At 44.8% G+C, this 25,761-nt stretch overlaps 1 protein-coding gene across 5 annotated transcripts in view; it reads right to left on the bottom strand.

Moving 5' to 3' along the window:
* Window positions 1-2,872: 2,872 nt before the first annotated feature.
* LOC110599075 (zinc finger protein 519-like) overlaps window positions 2,873-25,761 on the bottom strand; it is a 57,630-nt gene continuing 34,741 nt past the window's right edge. For 4 of the 5 annotated variants that reach the window (XR_013429852.1, XR_013429854.1, XR_013429855.1 and 1 more), the window contains 3 exons: window positions 16,104-25,262; window positions 5,105-5,215; window positions 2,873-4,021 (listed from right to left, as the gene is read on the bottom strand). The gene's annotated coding sequence lies outside the window, so the exon portion shown is untranslated. The remainder of the gene's footprint in view (window positions 4,022-5,104; window positions 5,216-16,103; window positions 25,263-25,761) is intronic. The other variant, XR_013429853.1, reaches the window with a different exon arrangement.

Below are 25,761 nucleotides of genomic sequence, written 5' to 3'. Positions count from 1 at the left end.
GGCCGGTACCCTGAGGCCCCCGCAGGCCCCGAGAGACAGGGAGCAGGGCACAGTGTCTCTTGTGACCGGCTTCTGGAGTCACACCATCGTGACCACATTCCCAGGTCACACAGGCCAGCCCTCCCTGCCTCTGCATGGGCCAGAGAAGCCCCTGGGGCGAGGCCTGGGGAGGAGCACCCAGCACGGAGCCGACAGTGACATGGGGACAGACCTACCTGAGCCATTTGGAGAAGCTGAGAAGGACGCCCCAAGTCACGCAGGCTGTGTGTCTGGGAAACGGAGGCGAGAGCAAGGTTCTGGCAGAAGGAGGAAAGTTTGGCTCAATCAATGGCGACCAGGGTCGAGTGGGGTCCTGGGGAGGTGCAGGCAGTGTTTTCCACAAAGGGCCGCATGGGCCTCCCAGGTCTCCTCTCCCTCCTGCTGCGGGTTTTCATTAACCAGCCTTTAAAGACACCTGAGCCATTGTCGGCTCACAGGTGGTACTGAAGTCACCCGGGGCCACAGAGTGCCAGCCTGCCCAGCTGGGCAGTCCTGGGACCGCTGGACACAGCATGGTTAGACTGAGAAGAAGAGGCTCCAAAGCTCATCCATCCCCATGAGCACCTGTAACTTCACTAGAAGGTTCTACAGCTGAAAGGTGCTACTTATTAGTGACTAAGTTACTAAAAGTAAGCCAGGTTGTGGTGGTGCACACCTACAATCTCAGCAATGTGGAGGCTGAGGCAGGAGGTTCACAAGTCTGAGGTCAGCCTCAGCAACTTAGCCAGCCCCTGTCTCAAAACAAAATAAATAAATAAAAGGGCTGGAGTTGTAGCACAATCATAAAGTGCCCCCGGGGTCAATCCCCAGTACCAGAAAAAAAAAGTTACAAAAATTAAAAATACCCTCCCTACACCCAGCCTTGCCTTTCCCAAGCTTTCCAAGCACCGCGACACAGGCTCCGCGGGCTCCACGGGGACCTCGGGACTGCTCTGGTTGGTCGGTGACCACCTCCCGGGGGGAGGGGGTGGAAGCTCGGCCGGCGGCCTGCCCAGGAGACCAGAGCGCGGGCCAACAGCGGGCCTCCTCCTGAGCCTCCTCGCCCTGGAGGCTGAACGCTTCGCAGGCCTCCGCGGGCGACAGCCGCTGGGGAGGCGGCCAGGGACAGCCGGGCCTGGGACAGCCGGGCCTGGGACAGCTCCTCTCGCCCGTCGCCGCCTCCCAAACGCAGGCGGAGGGCGCCCGGCTTCAGGAGCAAAGCCGCCGCGCTCCTCCGAGGGTCCAGCGCCCGACGGGGTGAACCCGAGCCGGGCCCCAGAGAACCACGACCCAGCAGCTCCCGGTGCACCCAGACCAGGGCCGTCGGAGGGGCTGCGGCTTCTCGGGGACGCCGGGAGGGGTGCACGTGGCCGGAGTCACCCGGTGGTGTCCTGCAGACTTGGAGCCCTGCGCTCATTCCTGCTGGACTTGAGGGCCTCGCAGACCCGAGGCTGGAAACCAAGGAAGGCTGACCTGGGACAGATCCCTCCGGAAACTTCTGTTGGCAGGGTGGGGGTGGGGTGAGGACTCAAGGTGCAGAAATCCACTCCCTTCTCTCAATGTCATGGACTCTGCAGAAAGGATGGCTCTGGGGAAGCTGAATTAACTTCCTGTCAGTAGTCAACACCTGTCTTTCTTCCATCAAAGAGAAAAGACAGGGCACGGTGGGCTAAGAGGTGGCAGAGTCACCCAGGCGTGGTCCTGGGGCTGCAGGTGGGGGCAGTGGCTGGGGCAGTGCTGGGGCCCCGGGCCAGGTTCTGGTGCCTGCAGAGACACCTGCAGGCTGCGGGTTCACCAAGGCCACATTCAGGCGGCCAGTCACCCACACCAAGACCCCTCCACCCTGAGGACAAAACAGCACTGAGTCCCCTCCCAAAGTGGCCAGAGGGCCTTGCCCACACGTCCTTCCCTACATTATATATCCCATCTCATTAGTCTTACTTCTGCTTCTTCTCTGGTATTACTTTTGTTATACTGCGACTGATATTCTAGAACTTCTGCGGAGAGCATCCCAGGACAGGGGGCTCCCCTTGGGGATATCTGGGTATCTACTAGACATTAATGCAACAGCCACTTCTGTCGGTTATGGAGCATGCTGTCTTGTTAAAGTTGACTTTTGACAGTTTTATCTAGTTTGAAATCAAGGCTAAATTGCTTCCTTGCTATTTTATCATACAAATTTTCTTTTGTGCTGATGAATTCCAAATGGAAATGGTTGTAGAAATAAGTACTGTGTTCACTTCCAACCAACCGTGTTACAAAGCCAAGCAACTTACCTTGTAGGTTTAATGATCACTTCAAGGGAAACTTTTAAAACCTGTTAATGGCTGAGAGCATGGAAGACTGAGAATTCAGTGCATGCAGGGGCTTGTTTTTACCTCCCTCAAGCTGCCAGAAGTTGGGCAGAATCAGTTGACTGACATTTACAACAGCCCTCACACTAAAAATGCCATCTTACTCCAAAAACACCCGGGACCTCTGCAGCCTCACCGCTGCACAGATCAGAGAAGCTGTCTTCAGCACATGCTTTCCAAATCACAGCCTCACATGCTTCCCTCCAGAACACAACTCCCAAGGTGACACGCTTAGACAATGACCCTGTGAAGTGACAGAGTCATCCTGAAACCTGGGAACAAGAGGCTGCACTGGAAAGAGTGGGGTACAGTGACCCAGAGATGGTCCCCCCTCACCCACCAGTGGACTGGGCACAGCAGAGCCAGTGAACGTGGCCCTCGGGGCCCCAGGGATGAGGGGCTGGGTGCATGCAGCGAATCCTCCAGGGGGAATCCTCCAAAGGACTTTCAAGGTAATGTTTAAAAAGTAGGGGGAACAAGTCACAAAACAGTACACACAGCACGATCCTATCTAAGTTTAATGAAAGAAGGGAAAGATCAAACCCCACATGTGACCTTTCACAGGCACAGAGAGTTTCTGGAAGGGTCTGTGAGAACAGGGTGGGGGGTTCACCTGTAGAGGGAGAGCTGAGGACTCTGTTCAACACAGTCCTGTGCTTTTCTTCTAACCAATTAAATATGGGCTGCTTTGACTTTTTTTTTTTAACTAGTATTGTTTTAAACTTTGATTTCAAAACATTGAGAAAAAGCCTTTTGCCCTGATCCCTGAAATGTCCATGAAACTATGAGGAGAAAACCAGGAAAACAAACTTCAAAAACTTGGAGGTGTTGGCACCCTGAGGCCATCAGTTATAGTGGGAGAGCAGAGCTGGGGCTGGAGATGTAGGCAGGGACAGTCCAGCCCAGGCAGGGCCCAAAGCCACCAGTGAGAGCCCAGCAGGTCCCACACCCCAGGTGTCCCAAGAGGGCAGTGCCAGGCTGGAGGAATTGCTGCCCAGCCTATAGGAAGTGGGAGGCCACTGTGTTCCTCCCCTCCCCAGGAGCTGGGGAGTCTCGTCAGAAGCCAAACCACTCCAGAGAAAAGACATTTGGTAATTGACCACAAACCCACCAGGCCACAGGACCCCACAGCAAGTCCAGTGGCTCCCAGGGCTCAGCTCCCATCAGTGTGAAGCGACATCTGAGCAGAGCTCCCTGCCAAGGGGTACAGAGGGAACCTGGGGCAGAAGGAAGCTTCTGGATCAGAGACTGTATCTGTGAAACATGGAGGGCACATTCAGGTGGAGGGCAGGGACAGTGTCAGCTCTGCAGAGGGACAGGGCTCAGTGGGGACATAAGAAGGAGCTCTCGCAGCAAGGTCCCAGCACTGGCAGAAAAGCACTGGGGGCCGTGCCAGGGAAAGGCAGCAAAGGCCCAGAACAGGCCCAGGGCACAGTGGCGACATGGCGTGGACTGGCGCTGGGGTTCTAGCACTCCGGCAGCCTCCGCATGCCCATGATCGCAGCCTGCACGCTGAGGGCTGCTCCAAGGTCACCAGGGCTTCCGTGCCAGCAGGTTCCCCTCCAGACAGGCCTGAGCCACGTCTAGCTCGCCTTTCTCCATCTTCTTTCTCTTCCTTCCTGTCTTCTTGGAGTGTTTGGGTCAGGTATCTGGTTGAAGATGGAGGCAGGTTAGCTCTGGCTTTGGAGGAAACAGAACCTGAGGAGCCACGACTCACATCAATGCCCTCTCTCTCTCTCTCTCTCTCTCTCTCTCTCTCTCTCTCTCTCTCTTTCTCTCTCTCTCTCTCTCTCTCTCTCTCTCTCTCTCTCTCTCACACACACACACACACACACACACACACACACACACACACACACGCTGCAACACCAGCCTGGTAACCTCCCTGAGAGTGCTCAGCTCAGTGCCACCAGGGAAGAGGAAAGACTGTAGCAGCTCTCAGCCTTGGATTCAAGGTCAAGGTCACTGGCAAACTGCAGCTTCAGTGACTGAGGCAAAATCAGCAACAAGTTCTTAAAGACACCAGGACCAGACAGCTTATTGGCTGAAGGACGGCCAAACGAGAGCAGGCAGGCTGGGGACAGACAGATGGACAGACAGTGGGGAGCTGGGCCCAGAGCAGCCTGACGGGGACCAGGAGCATGAGGAGTCCCTGGACAAAGGGAGGCAGGGCTCTGGTCTCCTTTCCCAAGTGAGACGTGGCCAAGGATGCTGGGCACCCAGTATCAATTTCACGGGCACAAATCAAGCAATGCTTGTGACACTTTCAGACATTCCAGGGATGGTTCTGCCACTGAAGAGAAGCAGGCAGGGGCTGAGCACTGGCTCTGGCAGGTGACAGACTATGTGTGGGGTGGGGATGGAGCTCAGGAGTAGAAGTGTGAGACCCTAGGATCCATCCCCAGCTCCAAAAAAAAAGAGAACAAATTTTACCCCAAATGAAATCTCTTTGCCTCAGAAGAGCCTTTAAGCCCATCTTGACTTACCCAAGGAGGGTTCTTCCCTAGCCGCGCATTGCAGGAGGAACCTGCAGGCACCAGAGGACAGCAGCTCAAGTGTCCCCGGAAAACACATCCTGCATGAAGCAAGGAAGTGCAAAGCAGTGGGGTTGGAGGTTCCACCTGGGGGTGGACACTGAGAAGCACAGGCCCAGAGGGGAGCACAGCGGGCTCCTGAGCATCCTCTGGCACACGCCCCATGCACGTGGTTAACGAAACGCCAAACGTCTGTACCAGGATCACGAGCACTGCAGTGACCACCGTGTATCCCGAGGTGCAGGTCCACGCCTGTTAGCTCACAGCGCTTTCAGAATGTTCGATTATCCACTCAATAGCAGCCCATCCCTGCAGCAACACAGAACAAGGTCCACTGTGAGTTCCACTGCGGGCCTGCACGGGCGGCAGGAGAGGGGCGACACTGTGGTGAAGACACAGCAGCGACCTGTCCAGCATCACCCTCAAGCTCAAAATCAGCCGGAATGCTTTCTCTACCATCTTAGTAAATTGACACCCTCGCTCCAGCTTTCCCAGCCTTGGCACCCCCTTAGTATAACACAGAAGTCCTCATTCCCCCAGAGGTTTGCGAATGCAACCCTGATGTCCCAAGTCCCAACCCTGAGCCTGCTGCCTAGAGGCTGGGGTGGGGGATGCGACCACAGGCCCACCTGCACCCCACCCCTGCAAGTTGAGGGGAACAATCTACAGCCCTCCTCCTGGTGAGAGGAGTAGAGCCTGCACCCGAGTAGGGGAGTTAATCCTGTTCCCTCCATTTGAAGAGTATCCATTCCAGAACACTCCAGTTTAACCCATGAAGCAGGAAAATAAAGAGGAAATTATTAATATGTTTATGAATTTGTAGATGATTATACATATAAATAAACATGATTATGATTATGAATATATATATATTAGATAACGGTGCCTCCTGCTCAGAATGGAGCATGGATCACCTTGCCCTACAGGAGGGAATTGCAGGATGGATCCTTTCTACAGGAGGGAATTGGAACTCCAAGCCCTCTGCCCAGGGAGGGGAGAAGGTCCCCACAGGGGAGTGGCCCTGTGCCCTTCACTCTATGATGGGTATGATCCCATGACCTCCACTTGGTGAAGGGAGTAAGATCATTTATACTGCACTTGACCAGGGAGTTAACCTCTGTACCCTCCATCTGAGGAGTTCCCATTTCAGATCATTCCAGTTCTACCATAAAATATGAAAGCCAAAGAGATGTACGTGAATATGTCTATGAATATGTATATAAATGTGCATATGGTATTAATATGAATGTGTATGTAAATATGAACATGTGTATGAATATGCAAATGCATATGTATATGAATGAGTATGAACATAGATATGTACGTGATATTAGCATGTACATGTTTCTGTATATGAATATGTATATGCTATATATGAATATGCAAATGAGCATGTATACGAATAGATAAGGTGATATATATGAATAAGATCCCAAGGTTTTCAAGATGGTGGAATAGAGGAGGTCGCTTTCCTGGCTGCTCCATGGAGTGGAACCAAGAAAGCAGACAGGCAGCTTCCCAGCAAGGTGGGTGAACAAAAAAAAAGGGGGGGGGGGTTACTGGAATTTAAAACTGAACATTCAAAGCAGACTGGGGACCCAGGCGGTGGGATATAATGAAATAAGGAGGAAATCCCACAGCACAGCCGCTGCCACAGCCCAGCCAGAGTGGTTCCTCCAAAAGCACAGCAGAGAGGTAAGGGAGTTAAAGAAACCCGCATCCTGGGGAGGCCAGGGGTGTGTCTGGTTTAGAGATCAAGGGCATTGCCCATCGGACCTGCAAGCGGCGCTGCACGATCCATGTGTGGAGATGAAAGCTGCATCTCTCCAAGCTGCAAGCTGAGGACAGAGGAAAGAACGATTTTGCAGCTGCTGCTGGTGAGTGAGGGGCAGCAGCTGAGGGCCCCATGCTTGGCAAACTCAAGTTTGGCCCAAAATACAGGCTCAGTAAACACACGCTGCCCGATAGAGAGTGTGCTTAAATGACCAGGAGAAAAGTCAAACATGGAGAGCGGTTTACACAGGGGACACCTGGTGGTGGAAACCCACTGGCTCTACCCTCCACCTCCAATCTGACTGCTTGCAGGATCTGCTGGGAGAGAGTCTCTGACAGAGAACTCATGGGAGAGATTGTTTGGCGACTGAACCCGAGACCAGGAAAGGTGGTGTCCAGTAACGTAGGGGACTAAGAATGGGCCCCCAGCCACATGAGTGGAACCCAGGGAGACCCCTGGGGTACAGTCCTCCAGCATGGACCAGCAAGTACTGGGCACTGGAGGTGCACTGATTAAAATCTCCAGATAAATGGCATTCAGCAAAGAGCCTGGAGCCCACCTAAGCCTACTGCAGGAATCCACCTACAGGATCACCTCGCTCACTCCAGCAATCCAGAGGGTGGAGCATCACACTCCAGAAGATCCCAGCTGAAACTGCTGAGAAGAGAACAGAACCCTCGAACTCCAATGGAAAGAGCTCTTTAACTTTTCATAAAGATCTTCTTAAAATTCTTTTTATGTGTTTAATTTTGACCTTAATGGTACGTGGACATTTATACATACTCATATTTGTTTTTTTCATATTTTGAGCATTTTTGAAGCCAGTTATTTTTCATGGATTAGCTTTTTTTTGTGAACTAGGATGTTTATTAGTACATTTAGTTTGGTTCTGTATTCTTTTATTTTTAATTAAAAACATTTAACTTTATACACATTTTTCTCCTGCCTATGTCCCTTGATTCTCTCTTTTCTTCTAACAGCCAATCTCTATATTCTCTTTCATTCTCCCTTTAATTTTTTACTTCTTCTTCGCTCCTCATCCCTCATAATAACACATCCTATATCACTTCTGTTCTCTCCCTGTCCACCATTTGAAATTATAAACTACTTTGCAAATTTGCTGTTTTTATTGTAGGTGATAAATTATCACATTACTTTTGTTTATTGCGATAATTCACATTGTAGACATCATAGTAAGAACTATTTGGTTCAATGTGGCATGTTATTGGCATTGGTTGTTGTTATTACTTCTCTCCCCAACAAACAGTGAGGTACTGGAAACCTTCAGGGGAATGTTAAGTCCACAGGGTAGAAACTCTAGTCCCTCAAATCCATACTGTTAGATGAATAGACACACAAACAACATGAAAAAGCAAGAGCAAAGATCACCCCAAACAAACCAAGATACTCCAGTAACAGAATCCATCAACACCACAGTGGAAGAAGTGTCAGGGAAGGAGTTTAGAATGTACACAGTTAAACTGACCTGCAAAATAAAGGGTGGTATAAGGAATAAAATCAGAGAGAAAGCAGAGGAAGTGAAAGATCACTTCAATAAAAAGGGAAAGATTCTGAAGAAAAACTAAAGAAACAAACAGCAGAAATCCTCAAAATGAAGGAAACAATAAAACAAAATTTAAAATTCAATAAAAAGCATCACCAACAGACTAGACTACTTGGAAGACAGAACCTCAGGCAATGAACACAAAATATATAATCTTGAAAATAGAGTTGACCACGGAGAGAAGATGTTAAGAAACCATGAACAGAACATCCAAGAATTATGATAGTTAGAACATGAAAAGACCAAATTTAAGAATTATTGGGATACAGGAAGGTGTGGAAATAGAAAACAAGAGACTGCACAATCTTTTCAATGAAATAACATCAGGAAATTTCCTAAACCTAAAGGATGAAATGGGAAATCAAGTACAAGAAGCTTACAGGACCCCAAGTGTACAAAATTACAACAGATTCACACAAACGGCACATTCTAATGAAAATGCCTAACATATTGAATAAAGATAGAATTTTAAAGGCTTCCAGAGAAAAGTATCAGATTACATATCAGGGAAACCACTTCAGATCTCAGCAGATTTCTCAACCCAAACATAAAAAAGCTAGAAGGTCCTGGAACAACATATATCAAGCTCTGAAAGAAAATGGATGCCATCCAAGAATTTCATATCCAGCAAAATTAAGCTTCAGATTTGAAGATGAAATAAAAACCTTCCATGATAAACAGAAGTTAAAAGAATTTGCAGCTAGAAAGCTGCACTACAGAACATTCTCAACAAAGTATCCCATGAAGATAAAATAAACTGAAAATCAGCAAAGGGAGGAACTACATTAAAGGAATAGTCAATCCAAGGAGAAACTAATTTAAGTTAAAAACTAGAAATAAACCAAAATGACAGGGAATGCCGCAGTCTGGCTGGGCACAAATCACGAGCCACTGAAGCAGGAACAAACTTTATTTCTGAACTCTACCAGCACACTCCACACAGGCTCCCCAGGAACTCTCCCGCACGCCACGCGGCTCCTCCAGGAACCACCAACCGGAAATCCCTCCTCCGGCACTTCCCCAACCAATGCGAACTCTTCAGGAATCCCCGCAAGAGCTCAACCAGAACTCAACAGGAACTCCGTGAGAACTCAAAAGTCATCATCTTAATGGCTCACTGGCGTCACCTCTCAACCACTACTTCTGGCAAAAATGCCATGCGTCATCCCGACTCGGCTGTGGCCCTCAACAAGGGAATACAAATCATATCTCAATAATAACCTTGAATGTTAACGGCCTAAACCCATCAATCAAAAGACATAGACTGGCAGATTGGATTAAAAAAGACTGAACAGTATACTGTCTTCAAGAGACTCACCTCATAGACAAAGACGTCCTTGGACTGAAGGGAAAGATGAGAGAAAGCATGTCACTCATGTGTATTGTGTAAACTAGCAGGGATTTCCATCCTCCTATCAGACAAAGCGGACTTCATGCCAAAGGTAATCAGAAGGGACAAAGAAGGTCATTTCATGATGCTAAGGGAATTATATACCAACAAGACATAATAATCATAAATATTTATGCCCCCCAAAATAGAGCGTCTACATACATCACACAACCCTTCTCGATTTCAATAATCAAATAGACCACAACACAATAATACTGGGTAACTTTAACATGTCTCTGTCATCACTGGATAGTTCCTCCAAACAAAAACTAAATAAAGAAGCTATAGAAGTAAAAAATACAATGGAAAATGTAGACTTAACAGACAAATGGAATATTTCATATACTGTTCACTGAATACACTTTCTTCTTATCAGCACACAGACCCATCTTGAATGTAGAACATGTTACATAAGCTATTACGAATGTTGGCATACAATTGTAATATTACTTAATATATTTTTAGCATTTGTAGCATTATTTTTATAGCTCCTTCTCCATTGATATTAATTTTTATGTTCTTTTTTTCTTTTTCTTTTTTGGTACTAGGGATTGAACTTAGGGGCACTTAACCACTGAGCTGCATCCCCAGCCCTATTTTGTATTTTATTTAGAGACAGGGTCTCACTGAATTGCTTAGTGCCTCACCATTGCTGAGGCTGGCTTTGAACTCGTGATCCTCCTGTCTCAGCCTCCCTAGTCACTGGGTTTACAGGTGTGCACCACTGCGCCCAGCATCTTGCTTTTTCCTTGATTAGACTTGTTTGATTTTTATTGCATTTTAGCTGTATTATATCTTCTCTGTTTCATTATTTTCTGTTCTTACTCTTATTTTTTTCCTTTCTACTATATAATTTGAGAATAATTTTTTAAAGAGAGAGAGAGAGAGAGAGAGAGAGAGAGAGAGAGAGAGAGAGAGAGAGAGAATTTTTTAATATTTATTTTTTAGTTCTCGGCGGACACAACATCTTTGTTTGTATGTGGTGCTGAGGATCGAACCCGGGCCACACGCATGCCAGGCGAGCGCGCTACCACTTGAGCCACATCCCCAGCCCCGAGAATAATTTGATTGTTATCTAACTTATTTCTGATACAAGTACTTTAAGTTATAAATGTTCATCTGAACAGGGATCCTGAGCTTTTATTATCACTTAATTCAAAGCACTTTTTATTTACTTTTCTTGTGCTTTCTTCCTTGACCTCTGGGATATTTATCAGTGTTCCATTTAATTTTGAAGTAGTTGACATGTTGGGTGGGGTTCTATATATCTTAAGGTGCTGATGTCTCATGTAATAAATCATGTAGGAAACACAGTCTGCATGATTTCAAATTTTAAAATGTAATGGAGGGCTGGGGATGTGGCTCAAGCAGTAGCGCACTCGTCTGGCATGCGTGTGGCCCGGGTTCGATCCTCAGTACCACATACAAAGATGTTGTGTCCGCCGAAAACCAAATATAAATATTAAAAAAAGAACTAAATAAATACGAAGGCACCCCATATTTGTAGATTAGAAGATTTAATTTTAAAATTGCAAATCTAAATAAGATGTATGTATCAATGCCATCCCATCAAAATTTCCCCCTCCATTTCTGCAGGATTTTAAATGTGATCCATTTGATTAATGTGGATGTACAGGGAATCATATGCACTTAACACTCTTTCCAAAATAGACAAAATTTGGAAGACTGTACTTACAAATTCCAAATCTTAGTGAATGTACCTTCAGTAATAAATCAAACTGGACCTGTATCTCTCACTCTATGAAATCAACTCTAAATGAATGAAAGACTTCAATGTGTTAATTCAACCACTGAAGCTACTGGATAAAACATTGGGGAAACACTTTAAACTTTCAGCACAGGCAAAGATTTTTTTATATAACTCTAAAAGCACAAAAGACAAACAGAAAAAAATAAACAAATGGAATTACAAATGAAAAAAGCTGTGCACAGCAAAAAAGCAAAGAGAGACAACTTACAAATGGGAGAAAATGCTTGACAGCCATTCACGCAATGCACAACTAATATTCAGAATATGAAAAAAAACCCTAAAAATTGGGACACTAAAAAGCATGTAATCCAATCTAAAAGTGGGCAAATTATCTGAGCAGACACTTTTCCAAAAAAATACAAATAGCTGATAAAATGCTGACTATAAGGAGCCTTCAGGGACATGCAAATCAATGCCAGAGAGATGTCATCTCACTGCAATTAGAATGGCTATTTTCGGAAGGGAAAAAACCGAATATTGATGCAGATGTGGAGAAAAAGGACTTACATGCTGTGGAAAAATGTGAGGGTTCCTCAAACAACTAAAAATAGCTGGGCAGAGCGGCCAGTGACTGCAATCCCAGCTACTTGGGAGGCTGAGGCAGGGGAATTCCAAATTTTAGTCCAGACAGGGCATCTTGCCAAATGCAGCCTCAAAAGAGGACACAACTGCTGGGAGTAAGGTGATGCCAGAACATGACTGTAAACCCAGTGGCCTGAAAGATGGAGACAAGAGAAAAAAAAATTGATGCCACCCTAGCAAACTTGGTTGGACTCCCATCTCAAAAACACTCAAAAGGGGTTGGGGATGCAGGTCAGTGGAGAGCACTGATCTATATGGACACAGCATTGGGTTCCATCCCCAATACCTTAAAAATAAAAACCCTAAAATTAGAACTACCATGTGATTAAGCTATCCCACACTTCCAGGAATATATCCAAAGGCAATTATATCAGCATGCCAAATAGATGTCTGCATGCCCATGTTCACTGAGGGTCTATTCATAACTGCTCAGGGAGTTCAAAGACAGTCTCAGCAACTTAGCAAGTCCCTGTCTCTAAATAAAATGTAAACAGGGATGGAGATGTGGCTTGGTGGTTAAGTGTCTGGGTTCTGTAATGTTTAATTTGAATTGTCAACTTGATTGGGTTAAGATTAAGAGGCTTCTGGGTGTGTCCGTGGGGGTGTGTCTAGGAATGATAGGCATGTGGGATAGGAAACTAAAGGGAGACCCTCCCTAAACTTGGGCAGCAACAACCAATAGGTTGGAGGCTTGGATGGAATACAATTTGGAAGAGCAAGGAAGCAGCAGATGCAAGCTGATTCTTCTTGAAGGGGTTTTGATTTCTGCTGCAATCGCCTGAGGATATGAGAGTCTCATTATTTCACTCTTCCCAAGCAGACCCCCACTGATTCTCCAGGGAGTTTCCAGAAGCCTTTGGTCTTGGACAGGGGTAGCATCATTGATCCCACTTGTTTGAGGCATCAGCATCTTGGACTGTGCAGCTACTGGTTCCTCCAGCTCTCCAGCAGACGGAGGGCCACTGTGGACTATCCAGCTTCTGGTGTGCAAGCCAATCTAATAATTCCCTTTTTATAATCATACTTCCTGTTGATTCTGTTTCTCTAGAGAACCCTGATTAATACAGGTCCACTAACTCGTACCAATTTTTTTTTTTATTCAGACTGGTTTTTATAATGAGAGTATAAGAGAAAAGAGGGATGTCATGGTGATAGACGCCTGTCATCCCAGTGAATCAGGAGCTGAGGTAGGACCAGCTTCAGTAATGTATGAGGACATAAGCAATTTAGGGCTCAAAATAAAAACCAAAATTTTGGGGTATGCTGCTCAGTGGTTAAGCACCATAGGTTAAATCCTCAGTAGAAGGAAGGAAGGAGGGAGGGAAGGAGGGAAGGAAGGAAGGAAGGAAGGAAGGAAGGAAGGAAGGAAGGAAGGAAGGAAGGAAGGAAGGAAGGAAGGAGATAAACAGACAAAGAGAAGGTAACCAGAGCTGAATAGTGTCAATAAAGTAAAAATCACAAAACAGTGGGCTGGTCTCTATGACATTCATGTGGGTTAACTGACTGCTGATTTTGGAAGTTAGGCTTCTGATCACCCACAAAAGGAAGGAGACAGGAATCCTAACTTCAGGAGCTTGTGAGAACAAATAGGTATTTTTGCATGGCCTTCAGTTGACCCAGATGTGCACTGGGCTGGGGTCATGCCCAAACAATAGATCTCTTGCTTGTTAGAAACTGTATAGGTGTTTTATTCAAGACTTCATAGACCAAGGTTAGGGCTCGTCTGACAAAAGCAACAGAGTCACTGAAGGAGATCAAGTAGTTTAACCCAAATTGTGGACAGAATGCTGTGCCAGGCCATGGCAGCCACTGTGTGGAGACCACAGCTCATCAGCTGCCCAGGAAACTCAATCAACAGGGCGTCTCCCCACCTTCAGAAAGCAACAAATTAACAGAGGAAGTAGCTCTACGGTGGTGTGTCTCCGTGATCCCTCTAAGAATGAAAGGGGAAGTGCTTCTAGACATTTTAAAAGCCCCTCCCTCAAGACAAAAAGAGGAGTCGGGTGGAACAGGTCCACCCTGGGATACCAACCTCTGCACAGCCTCCATGGAGCTCAGACAGAGGAGAATAGGTGCCCATGGTGCACTGCAGAGGGATCCAGGCAGCCTCTGTCCCAGGCAGTGGAGAGGGAGGCATCCACATGTGGCTGCAGAAGGCGGGAGGTCAGTCATTCATGGAGGGCCTCTTTTGCTGGCAGTGGAGAGGGATGGTGCCTGCATTGTGGTCCCAGATAGTGGTGTTTGGACATCCTCAATCCCAGTGAGGGGCCGGTACCCAAGGCTTAAACCTTGGGCAGTGGAAGCCAGAACCCAGGTGAACCAGCTGAAAATCTACTCAAGAGTATGGACTGCACCCAGAGAGCTGTCAGTCAGGGGGGTGCTTCTGCACCAGACCACCCACTGAGAACCTACAATCACAGGATCCATGCTTGCAGACAACCAGGCTCTAGGCCACCTTGAGAAAGAGCCTGTGTATTGACACAGGAACAGGTGCATGGTGAACTGTGGCCATCAGAACGATTGCCCAGAACCGTGGGCCCTGAGTGTCGGTATATGAAACAAACAAACAAATGAAAAACAGCCAACAGACATAACACTGGACCTCCTGAGCAGCCAGCCTCAGGCCCTGACCAAAGAGAACCAGCTGGTGGGAAGTCATAGCAACTAGGGGAGTGACTTCTCTTCCCATCACCTCTGGAGGGATCCAAAGCCCAAGACAAAAGGACACCTTCTAAGGCCCCCAAATCCTGATGAAATCCAAACCAAGACACAGTCAGCTTTTTCTCCACCCTGGCGTGGTTTATGATGAACAGCTCTAGCATCAACTGTGATCATATATATATATCACACTTCATTGTGATTTGATAGTCATTGTCCTAGTCGCTAACCCTGTGTCCTCAATCTATCTGATTGAATTTCTTATAATGTTTTAATGGATTATTTGAAATAATATATATAACAAGCCCTGAAAGAAAATGAGTACCAAGATGACTACATGCAGCAAAATTGTCCTTTGAAATTGAAGTTGAAACCAAAGTTTACATGGTCAGCAGAAACTAGAAGAACATGACCACTAAGCATGCACTAAAAAATGCACTCAGTGAAATATTCCATGCATAAGAAAATGAAAAATAAAAACGAAAATCAGCATAGGGATGAACTACGCTAGAAAAAGTCAAATCAGATTTTATTCAATGAAAGGGGGATAAAATCTGATTTAAGCATTAAAAATAAAGTGGGAGGAAATAAAAATAATCTACAATAACACTTAATGTAAACAATCTAAATTCTTCAATCAAAAGACACAGATTACCAGGCATGGTGATGCAGGCCTGTAATCCCAGAGGCTCAGGAGGTAGAAGAAGGAGGATTGCAGATTCAAGCCAGCCTCAGTAACTTAGCAAGACTGTAAGCAACCTAGCAAGACCATCTCAAAACAAAAAATAAAAAGGACTGGGGATGTGACTCAGGGGTTAAGCACCCTTGGATTCAATCACTGGCACACACACACAAAAAAAGACACAGTTCAGCAGATTGGATTTAAAAACAAGACCCAACAATATGTTGTTTGCAAGAGACTCACTTTAGGACAAAGACATCCATAGATAAAAGGTGAAATTATGGAAAAAACATACCACACAAGTGGAAGTCAAAAGCAAGCCAAGGTAGTTACTCTGATACCAAAGTGGATTTCAAGCCAAAAATTACTCAGAAGCGACAAAGAGGTCATTTCATACTGGTTAAGGGAAACATTCAACAACAGGATACAATGATTGTAAATATGTATGCCCCCAAATGTAGTGCAATCATGTACATAAAACAAACCCTTTTCAAAGTCGGTTTTGTTATAGGAATGCATGGTTGGTTCACCATACACAAATCAAAAAGAATAAATAGACCTCATACTATAATACTGGGTGATTTTAACACACTCCTCTAGCCACTACATGATTATCCAGACATAAACAAAGTAAAGATTATTTGAAACTAAAAAATACTATTAATCAAATGGGGCCTTATAGACATCTATAGAGTATTTCATCCATCAACAACTGAATTCACTTCTTAATAGCACATGGAGGGCTGGGGATGTGGCTCAAGCGGTAGCGCACTCACCTGGCATGCGTGTGGCCCGGGTTCGATCCTCAGCACCACATACAAACAAAGATGTTGTGTCCGCCGAAAACTAAAAAATAAATATTAAAAAATTCTCTCTCTCTCTCTCTTTAAAAAAATAGCACATGGAACATTCTTTAAAATAGATCATATTTTATTGTACAAAGCAAATCTTGGCAAATGAAAAACAACCAGATAATTCCTTATATCCTATCAAATCATAATGGAATGAAAATGGACATCAGTAAAGAGAAAAAAAACTGAGACAACTCTAAGACTTGGAAGTTAAATAATACTCTTTTGAATGAAGAGCAATGGACCACATAAGAGTCTCAGTAAATTCTACCAAACTGATTTAAGGAAGAAATGACATGAATTCTTCTTAATTATTTAATGAAATAGAAAAGGAAGGAACACTGCCAAATTTATTCTTTGAAACCATTATTATCCTGATTCTAAAATCAGACAGACACATCAAGGAAAGAAAACTTCAGGCCAATATCCTAGGTGAGCACAGAATCAAAAATTCTTATTTCTGGGCTGGGGTTATGGCTCAAGTGGTAGCGCACTCACCTAGCATGTGTGAGGCACTGGGTTCGATTCTCAGCACCACATACAAATAAATAAAATAAAGGTCTGTCAGCAACTTAAAAAATATTTTTTAAAAAAGAACAAGAATGGGGCTGGGGTTGTGGCTCAGCGGTAGAGCGATCACCTTGCATGTGTGAGACCCTGGGTATGATCCTCAGCACCACATAAAAAAATAAACAAGTGAAATAAAGGTGTTGTGTCCAAATACAACTAAAAAATAAATGAATATATAAAAGAATAAGAATGATGTGATTATTTCAATAGATGCAGAAAAAGCATCTGACAAAGTCCAGCACCTATTCATGTACAAAAACTAGAAAAACTAGGGATAGAAGAAACGTACCTCAACAGTGTAAAGGCTACAGATGATAAACCCAAGACCAAGATAATACTGAATAGAGCAAAACTGAAAACATTTCCTCCAAAAACAGCAAAAAATCAAGGATTTCTCTTCTTACCATTCCTATTCAACAAAGTCCTTGAAATTCTAGCCAGAGCACTCAGGCAAGAAAAGAAAATTAAAGGTATAAAAATAGGAAGAGAAGTCAAACTTGTGTGGGGCCACCCATGAGCTCTTAAGCACCCTCTCAGTCCTGAGCCAAGGGGTGTGGGTCTGGCACTGCACACTGTCTGGGCTGCGCAATGCAGCAGGCGGCCTCCTCCTTGCTCTGCAAATAAGTCTGCTTTCCCCGGATGAACCTGGTGTCACCCACTGGGGCTTGGACAACCCACCCTGCCTTGTTTGGTGAAGAACATTCTATTGAAAATCCTTTGTTAATCTCACTATAAATAAATGAATTGAGGGTTCTGGCGCTCTCTTTTTCCAAAGTGGATGCTGACCCTTATGGTCAAAGAGCCACCCTGCCCACGATTTGAAAATTATGTCTGTGTTGTATGCTTTTTCGCTGCCAGCCCATTTAAGCCAGTTTGTCTTGTCTGTGAGAGTCGTAGATGACATAAACTATCTCTGTTGGTTGATGACATGACATATTTAGAAGATAAAAACAAACAAACAAATAAACAAAAACACCCATCTCCATGAGAGGATTTCTAGAGCTGAAAAACAATTTTAGTAAAGAAGGATACAAGAGCAACATACATCAATCATTTTTCTTTTTCTTTCTTTATCTTTTTTTTTTTTTTTTGGTACCAGGGATTGAACTCAGGGGCACTCAAACATTGAGCCACATCCCCAGCCCTATTTTGTATTTATTTAAAGACAGGGTCTCACTGAGTTGTTTAGCACCTCACTTTTGCTGAGACTGGCTTTGAAGAAATTGAAGAAGACCTTAGAAGATGTCTTTGGACAGGCAGAATTAATACTGTCAAAATGCCACACTACTGAAATGCATTACACAGATTCAATGCAGTCCCTACCAAAATCCCAATGACATTCTTCACAGAACTAGAAAAAAACAGTTCTGAAATTCACTTGGAAGAAGAGAGCCAGAAAAGCCAAAGCAATTCTGAGCAAAAAGAGCAACGTTGGAGATCCAACTGTACCAGACCTGGATGTCCCACAGAGCATGGTATTGGTGCCTATGGTACCAAACAGACATGAAGTCTAGTGGGACCAAAGACACAGTGACAAACCCACAGAGGTAGTCACCTGATGCTTGGCAAAGTGCCAAAAACACAGGTTGGAAAAAAGAAAGCCTTTTTCACAAATGATGTTGAGAAACAGGATGACCTCATCCCTCACTCTATACAAAAGTCAACTCAAGTGGATCAAAGACCCAGGAACTAGACCAAAAACTACACTGCTAGAAAAAAACACACTCAATACTCCAACAGAGAGGCACAAGCATCAGCTTCCTTAACAAGACCTCTAAAGCTTAAGAAATAAAACCAAGAATCACTAAGTGGGATGGTGTCAACTTAAAAAGCTTCTGCACAGCAAAGTCAACAATTAAGAGCATGAGGAGCAAGCCTCCAGACTGGGCAAAGATCCTTTGCCATCAGCTCCTCAGTTAGGGATTAATATCCAGAATATATAAAGAACTGAGAAAACAAATAATCCAATTAACTAATGGGCAAACTGAACAGACAACTCCCCAAGAAGAAATACAAATGGCCAGTAAATAAATGAAAAATGGCCAACATCTCTAGCAATCAGAGAAATGCAAATGAAAACTGCACTAAGATTTCATCTCATTTCAATTGAATGGCAATTATCAAAGAATAAAGACACTAATAAATGTGGACAAGTATGTGGGGAAAAGTATACTCATACATTGCTGGTGGAACTGCAAGTGAGTAAAGCCACTCTGAAAAATAGTATGTAGACTCCTCAAAAAAACTAGGAATGGAAGCACCATCGGACCCAGCGATCCCACTCTGGTACAAGCACAAAAGCTCTAAAGTCAGCACATTATAGGGATGCAGCCACACCAGTGTTTCTAGCAACACGACTCACACTAGCCAAGCACAGGGGCCGGTCAACAGATGGATGGATATAGAAAATGTGGGATACAGACACAAGGGAGTATTACTCAGCCACAGAAAATAATGAAACTTTGGTGTTTGCCAGGAAATAGATGGAAATGGAGAACATCATGCTCAGTGAAATGAGCCAGACCCAGAAAGTTGAAGGTCAGATGTTTTCTCTGATCTGCAGAAGCTAAAACAAAATAGGGAATAACAGTAAAAGGGGGGGGAATTCCACAAAAACAGAAGAGAGGTCAGGGGTGTAGAGGAATGGGGAAGAAGGGAGGGAGGAAGGAGGCAAGAAAGGAAGAACAGTGGACGGGTCTAGTGCACATGTGTCCCAGGGAGTCCCACCTTCATCTACATCTGCAACACCCTAATTTAAAATATCTGCAAAAAAATATAAAGAGACATCAGTACATTAGGGCAAAGGGAACAGTGGGAGAGGAGAGCAAAGATAGAAGAAGTACTGGGGATGAACTAGAGAAAGTCTCTCATGCTTGTATAATTAGGTCAAAATAAACCCTAATATTATGCATAACTAAAGTGAAGTCAGAAACAAAAATAAGTGCTCATTCTTTACTAACTTGTGAAAGTGGTATTTGTATATACAAGTCCTGATGTTCTAGGTGGGAGATAAGTACGTCATTTTTGATTTCTTACATCATTACCAATATTCTAACCAATGTCACTGGGCCAACTAGATGACTATTATTCAAAAATAATAACATTTGATCCTTATTTTATCCTATCTTATACTAAAGACTTGAAAGATTTAAAAGGAAAAAAATTTCAGAGAAAAACTTTGTTACTATGCTATTATGAAAATATTCTTACATTGAATAGTTTCAAAGCAAAAAAATTTTAAAAAAGTTAAATAAACCTGTATAGAACTTCTCTGAATCAGTGGATCCCACATCAATGCTCGGAGGTTAGACACCCAGTGGGACCCTCTGTGGTGCCCTTCCAGCAGAGGATCACAGTGGTCGATCACGTGAGGTGCTATGTGCTCGTGAGAAAACCACTGTCGTCTCAGAACAGAAAAGCAACCCAGGAGATTCACAACATCTTTACAAAGAGAACACTCAAAAGACAACTAAACAGAAGTCAACATGGCTGAGAGAAGTGGTCATTCAAGATGCAGGACCACTGCACTCACCAGGGGTAACAAGGACGACAAAGGCCAAAACAAATCATCAATTAACAGATGAACAACTGCAAAGGAGTGACGCAGTGGCCCTGTCAGACACTGCTGTGGACGCCCAGTGGTGGAGCTCCTGGGAAGAGGGCCCGGTGCCACCTACCCAGGCACACCTTGGGGACCGCCAACTCCACTCCCAGGCAGAACAGAGCAGCACAAAGGATTCCAGGAGAAGGCTCTAAAGGCCAGTGTCCCCACTGCCTTTGTCACCTCAGGTGGGCTGCCTCCACCCTGCCTAGCCTCCAGGACCTGGCCCCTGGCCAGCTGGACGTGCGGGGCATTAGAGAAGAGTGTGGAGCCACTGGTGGGCTGGATGCAGAACCTGGAGAGGCCCAGGTGGGAGAGGAGGACGCAGGGGAGGACAGTGTGAGGAGCAGGGGGACATCCCCCAGGGTGGGTGGGAGCAGGAGCAGGGGACACAGGGGGGGAGGAAGATAAGGGTGACAGGGGCTGTGCCAAGAGAGCTGCTCCAGAAGGGGACGAGGGGGTCCCTGCAGAAGACAGGAAATGGGGTGGCAGCGTGAGCCCCAGGCGAAGGGCTGGGGGCAGGAAGCCCCCAGGGACTGGGGGTGGGGACACTTGACAGTGGGAACCTCTCCTGGCTCTCTCCTCTGGCTCCAGAGCTCCACTTTCTCCTTCTCCCCAGCCTCACTCGGCCTCCCTGGACACTGTCCCCACCCTTATCTGCCACTGTGACCCTCAAACCTGCCATCCCAGTGCCCAGCTGGCCCCGCCTCTCCTCTCTTCCCGGGCTCATCCTCCCGACCCCACCTAGACCACAGGCCTTTGTTCTTCTTGAGTAGCCCCTCCTGTCTGTACTCTGCACTCCCAGCCTAGTACCCTAGCCCATCCCTTTCCTGATTTGTCCTCAGATCTCTCAGACCCCTCCCTTAGACAGCAATGGACCAGCCCACAGCTGTCCCCTTTAACTCCCCATATTGTATAATTTAATAAAGAAATAGGCATACTTCTGATTCTTTTGTTTTGCAGAACACTAACAGTTCTAGTTAGAAAAGTAGCAATTCCACTAACAGGACTCTGTGGACAGTGAGAGGAGGGGGACAAGAGGGGGTTGTCTGGGCATCAGTAATGTCCTGGTAGTTAATGTAGTGGTCATTACAAGGTGTTTCTCTTTGCGATCATTGATCTATATAATTGTGACATTTGTCTTGGTTTTGTTTTGCTCAGTAAGATTGAATTTAATTTTAAAAGGTGGTGGGGAAGAGTGGGAAAGGGATTTTAAAAGGGTACTAAGGGACATTTTAGGGGTGTGGATATATTCATCATGTTTATTGCAGTGCTGGTCTCATGGATGTGTAAAGATGAAGAAAGGAAAATGCAGGTACCTTAAATATAGACAGGTTACTATGCATCAATCACACCACAATAGAGCTCAAACACCAGGGGAAGGCATCTAAAGCTGAGATCAGCACCACATAAAAATTAAATAAAGATATTGTGTCCAACTACAACTAAAAAATGAATATTTTTTAAAAAGCCTTAAATAGTGAAAGAGACTCGGTATTCAATAGCTAATTATCAATCTCAATAGTTTGAAGAAGTAAAATTTTTATGAAAAGGAGATGAAAGAATATCCTTAGTAAAAGAGCAACATTGGAAGATATTGAAAATGCACATATACGCAGAGAGTGTCAGCAGCTCAAATGTTGGTGCTTGTAAAAGATAAATTAAAATGAAGAGCTCTGGTAAATTTGGGAAGTGAAAAGTACAGATCAGCTCTATGTTCCACTATAACAGGTGTGGCCATGTATGATGGCCCCTAAGGGAGCGATGGGTGGACATCCTGGGAAACACACTTCAGTGGCTTTGTCCCTTTCCTCACGTGGTGGAGTGAGCCGACACACAGAGGGCACACTACTGCACACCTGGGCCATGCGCCTCGCTGTCAGTGACCTGAGGTCCATCATTGACCACAGGGTCATCTGCCACATGAGTCCTCTGGTATCGTCTTGGGAGGCCAGCGGTGGAGGATTTCGGTTTCCTGATTCTCTCTTGGGAGATGTGGTTTGGGTCCTGGGCTTGACTGGCCGCAGGACTGACTGAGTGTGTTCTGGGAGGACACTTCGCCTGAAGGTCTCCTTGGCACTGTTTCCATCTGGTCGTTATTTGTTCCGGGGGAGGGAGGGCAGGACTGTCCCCTGGCTCACTTTGGTTTGGTGGGGACGGGAGCCCACCAGAACCTGCCCCCCCCGGCGGCCGACCCTTCCTGGGGGGGACGTCACGCTGATGGTTCCTACTGTCCACTCCCCTACGTCTTGTCTCTCGTTAGTTTTGTCCCCTGTCCATATAAATCCTGTCCTCTGAGTTTGTCCGTTATTTGTCCTCTCGCTCGTCCGCGGATTTCCCAACTGACCCTCCTTCCCCAGGACGGGGATTGCTGGTCCCATCAGCGGCGCCTGGGTCGCCCCTCTGGCTCGGACATGGCCACCTCCCTGCGCGAGGGTCAGAGCACGGCCCAGGGTGGAGAGGGACAGGCGGCCCCTCCGCCGACCGCCCGACGGCAGCGCCATTGGAGGCGCCCACCTGGGGACGGGGCGCGCGCCCACCTGGGTGCCCAGGGACTGGTCTCTTCTCCTCAAGTCATGGTCTAGGTGACTCTTTAACCTGTCTCAGCGAGCCACATGAGCTTCTTCTTAACCTAGGGACCCCCAGAATGAACTGTCCCCTCAGTGAGGCCGCAAAAGCTGCTCTAGGGTTTGGAAAGAGATCTTTACCAAGGGGAACCAGGTTAAGGTGCCCAAAGGCACTGCCTCTGGGTGCAGAGTGCGGGACATCAGCTCTAACTGGGGGCGGGAAGCTCTCTGGGCTGTAAAACAACAGCCCAAGCCAAGATGGCCATCCCTGCTCTAGCTCCTTCTGCCCCTGGTGGTTGGAGCCTGGTGGGGACAGAGAATGTGGCAGTACGTTTCAGCACCTTAGTTTATAACCTGGGGATAGGAATGGTCTCCTCTTTTAAGATCGGACAGGACACCCCATTTGGCCAAGGGTATTCACCATGGGGCAAAAGCAGTTCTTGCTACAATAGTATCCCATCATTGTCTGATGAAATTTGTTGTGTAAATTAAATGCATTAAAAACTGTTTCAGAATATAAATTTAAGGAAGGATCCCAAACTGAAAGAGATATCAAAAGGTTCTAGGTATGGAAATATTTAGTAGATAGAAAAAGAAAATGTTTCTGGGCAAGAAAGTCTTTGCATGGTAAAAGTTGTGATTTGTCCAAGTAAGCATTAAGAGTTTGTGTGGTTAAAGGTAAATTTCAGAGATTATGAGTAAATTGAATTTTAATATACTGATATGTAGCATAGTCTGAAACATTGATCTGATCTTATCAAAATTATTTTCTTCTATATGTAAGGTTTTATTACTTGGGGAAACTAAGTCTTAGGAATGGAGGTGTGTTCCCGTTTTAAAGTCTTAAATGATTACTTTGTAACTTGTTCGACAAACAACTGTTACTTAGGTTATAATAATATTGTTGACATGCAAAATATGTGATTAGGTATATGTATGCATCTGAGAAGTATATCTGTCTAATCCTTGCCTAAGTGCTATATAGAAGTTTATAAAATGAAAGTTTATGTAAGTTTACTCACAAGATAATAAGTACTCTCTTTTATATATGGCCATAAAAGACCACAGTGTCATTTAAAAACCTGTCTTTTACCTGCTTGATTTGATGAAACCAATTTCTGATCATTAGCACTGTTTCCTAAATGTATAGGAGATTGAAGGCTGTTCTTTGACTTTTGTTAATCTATGCATATCTGTGATTATTGTTACCACACAAGCTGGACTCTAAATTGTATTTTAAAAGTTAAACTTAGTTAAATGTACAGCTTAGGAAAACATTATCCCAAGTTGGTGTCCTCCAAACTAAAATTATGTGTAATTAAAGTTTTGGATTTGTTTAGAAATAACAAACTTGGTAGGTATTTATTCATGTCATTTCATGGCTTATAACTGAATAAAGTAACCTGTTCTCCACAAGTTACATGTACAATTCTGTGTTACTCTTCACATGGGAATTGGAATTTAAATGTATTTTTGGAAGCTAATGAGACACTCCTGCCATTTTTTCCCCCACAAAAGAAAGTTAAAAGCTCTTAGCCTTTGATTCATGTCAGATGTAATGTTCTATTATTTATAAAGAGCCCTTCCTTACCTGAGATAAAGCTCTGCCTCCCACCTTACTCCATGTTAAATTGGCTCCAACATAGGCTAGACTTCAACTCATTTAAAGTTGTATTCAAACGATTGATTTTTGTTATAAAGATTACTGTGATCTCAAATAGAGGATATAATGTATAACTAGTAAAGGTTCAAGATCATGAAAATCATTTTTCTTGGTTCATAGCTATTACACAAAGTAAGTATGTTCTTGCTGTTAATTTCATCTTGTATTTTCCTTGCGAACTGTTGCCTGATAGTGTTTTGCAGAAGTGCTGCTTCTAAAAACCCACCTGGGTTTGATATAATAAGCCATCACCTACAGGACATATTGTATATAATGCTGACTTCCAGTACTAATACTGACCTTAATTAAATAAAAGGGGTAACTGTAAAATTCAGCCAATATTTTGGCCACTGCCCTTTAAAGTCAACTGGAACTCAGGGAATAACAGGAACCCTCTCTGGACCCTATAACTCCAGTGAGTTATGTGATCTGCTGATCAGGGAGATTTAGAGTACTACAGAAAAGCAAGAAGCCAACTAGTGCATATTCTGCAAAAAGGAGGGTCACTGGAGATGGAAATATTCCTGATGCTTCCAAGAGAAGTCACATGTGGTTGGTGAGGCCCTGACTATTCTGACAGATGGTGCAACTGGTTTATTCATTATATGTGAGGGTTGGGAATGTAGCTCAGTTGGTAGAGTGCTTGCTGTGCATGCTCAACGCCCTGGGTAGGATCCCCAGCACTGCAAAAAAACAAAAACAAAACAAAACAAAAAACTCATTAAATGTGAAATGCTACATATATAAGTTCATATATTATATACAAATATTTATTGTAGGTACACTCTGATAAGGGGTCAATTTATTATCTTTCAGGCAATCACTTATACATACACAATAAGAAATTTTAGGTGAAAAACTGAGAGAGAAAATAAAATGCCAAAAAATGATATTTTAATGAAAAAAATTTAAAGATCTGGAGAAAGAAATAAAAGAAACATGGGATATACAGGATGAAAAATCAGGGTGTTAGGTATATTAGAATTCTCCAGAAAAACAGAAACAGTATGAGAGACGGATGAGGAGTATAAATAAGAGTAGATATGGTATGGCAAATAATTCCCTCAATTTTGGAAGCTGGGAGTCCTTCTCATGTGTAATATGCAGCAAGAGGAAAGCTTTGGTATAATTCAATCTGGGTCCTAAATCCCAAACCAGGGGCAGTGTGGGTAGCCACAGGGC

The sequence above is a fragment of the Ictidomys tridecemlineatus genome, chromosome 13 (assembly GCF_052094955.1).
Source record: "Ictidomys tridecemlineatus isolate mIctTri1 chromosome 13, mIctTri1.hap1, whole genome shotgun sequence".
NCBI classification, from domain to species: Eukaryota; Metazoa; Chordata; class Mammalia; order Rodentia; family Sciuridae; genus Ictidomys; species Ictidomys tridecemlineatus.
The sequence above is the reverse complement of the archived record's forward strand: the minus strand, read 5'-3'. Positions and strand labels throughout refer to the sequence as shown.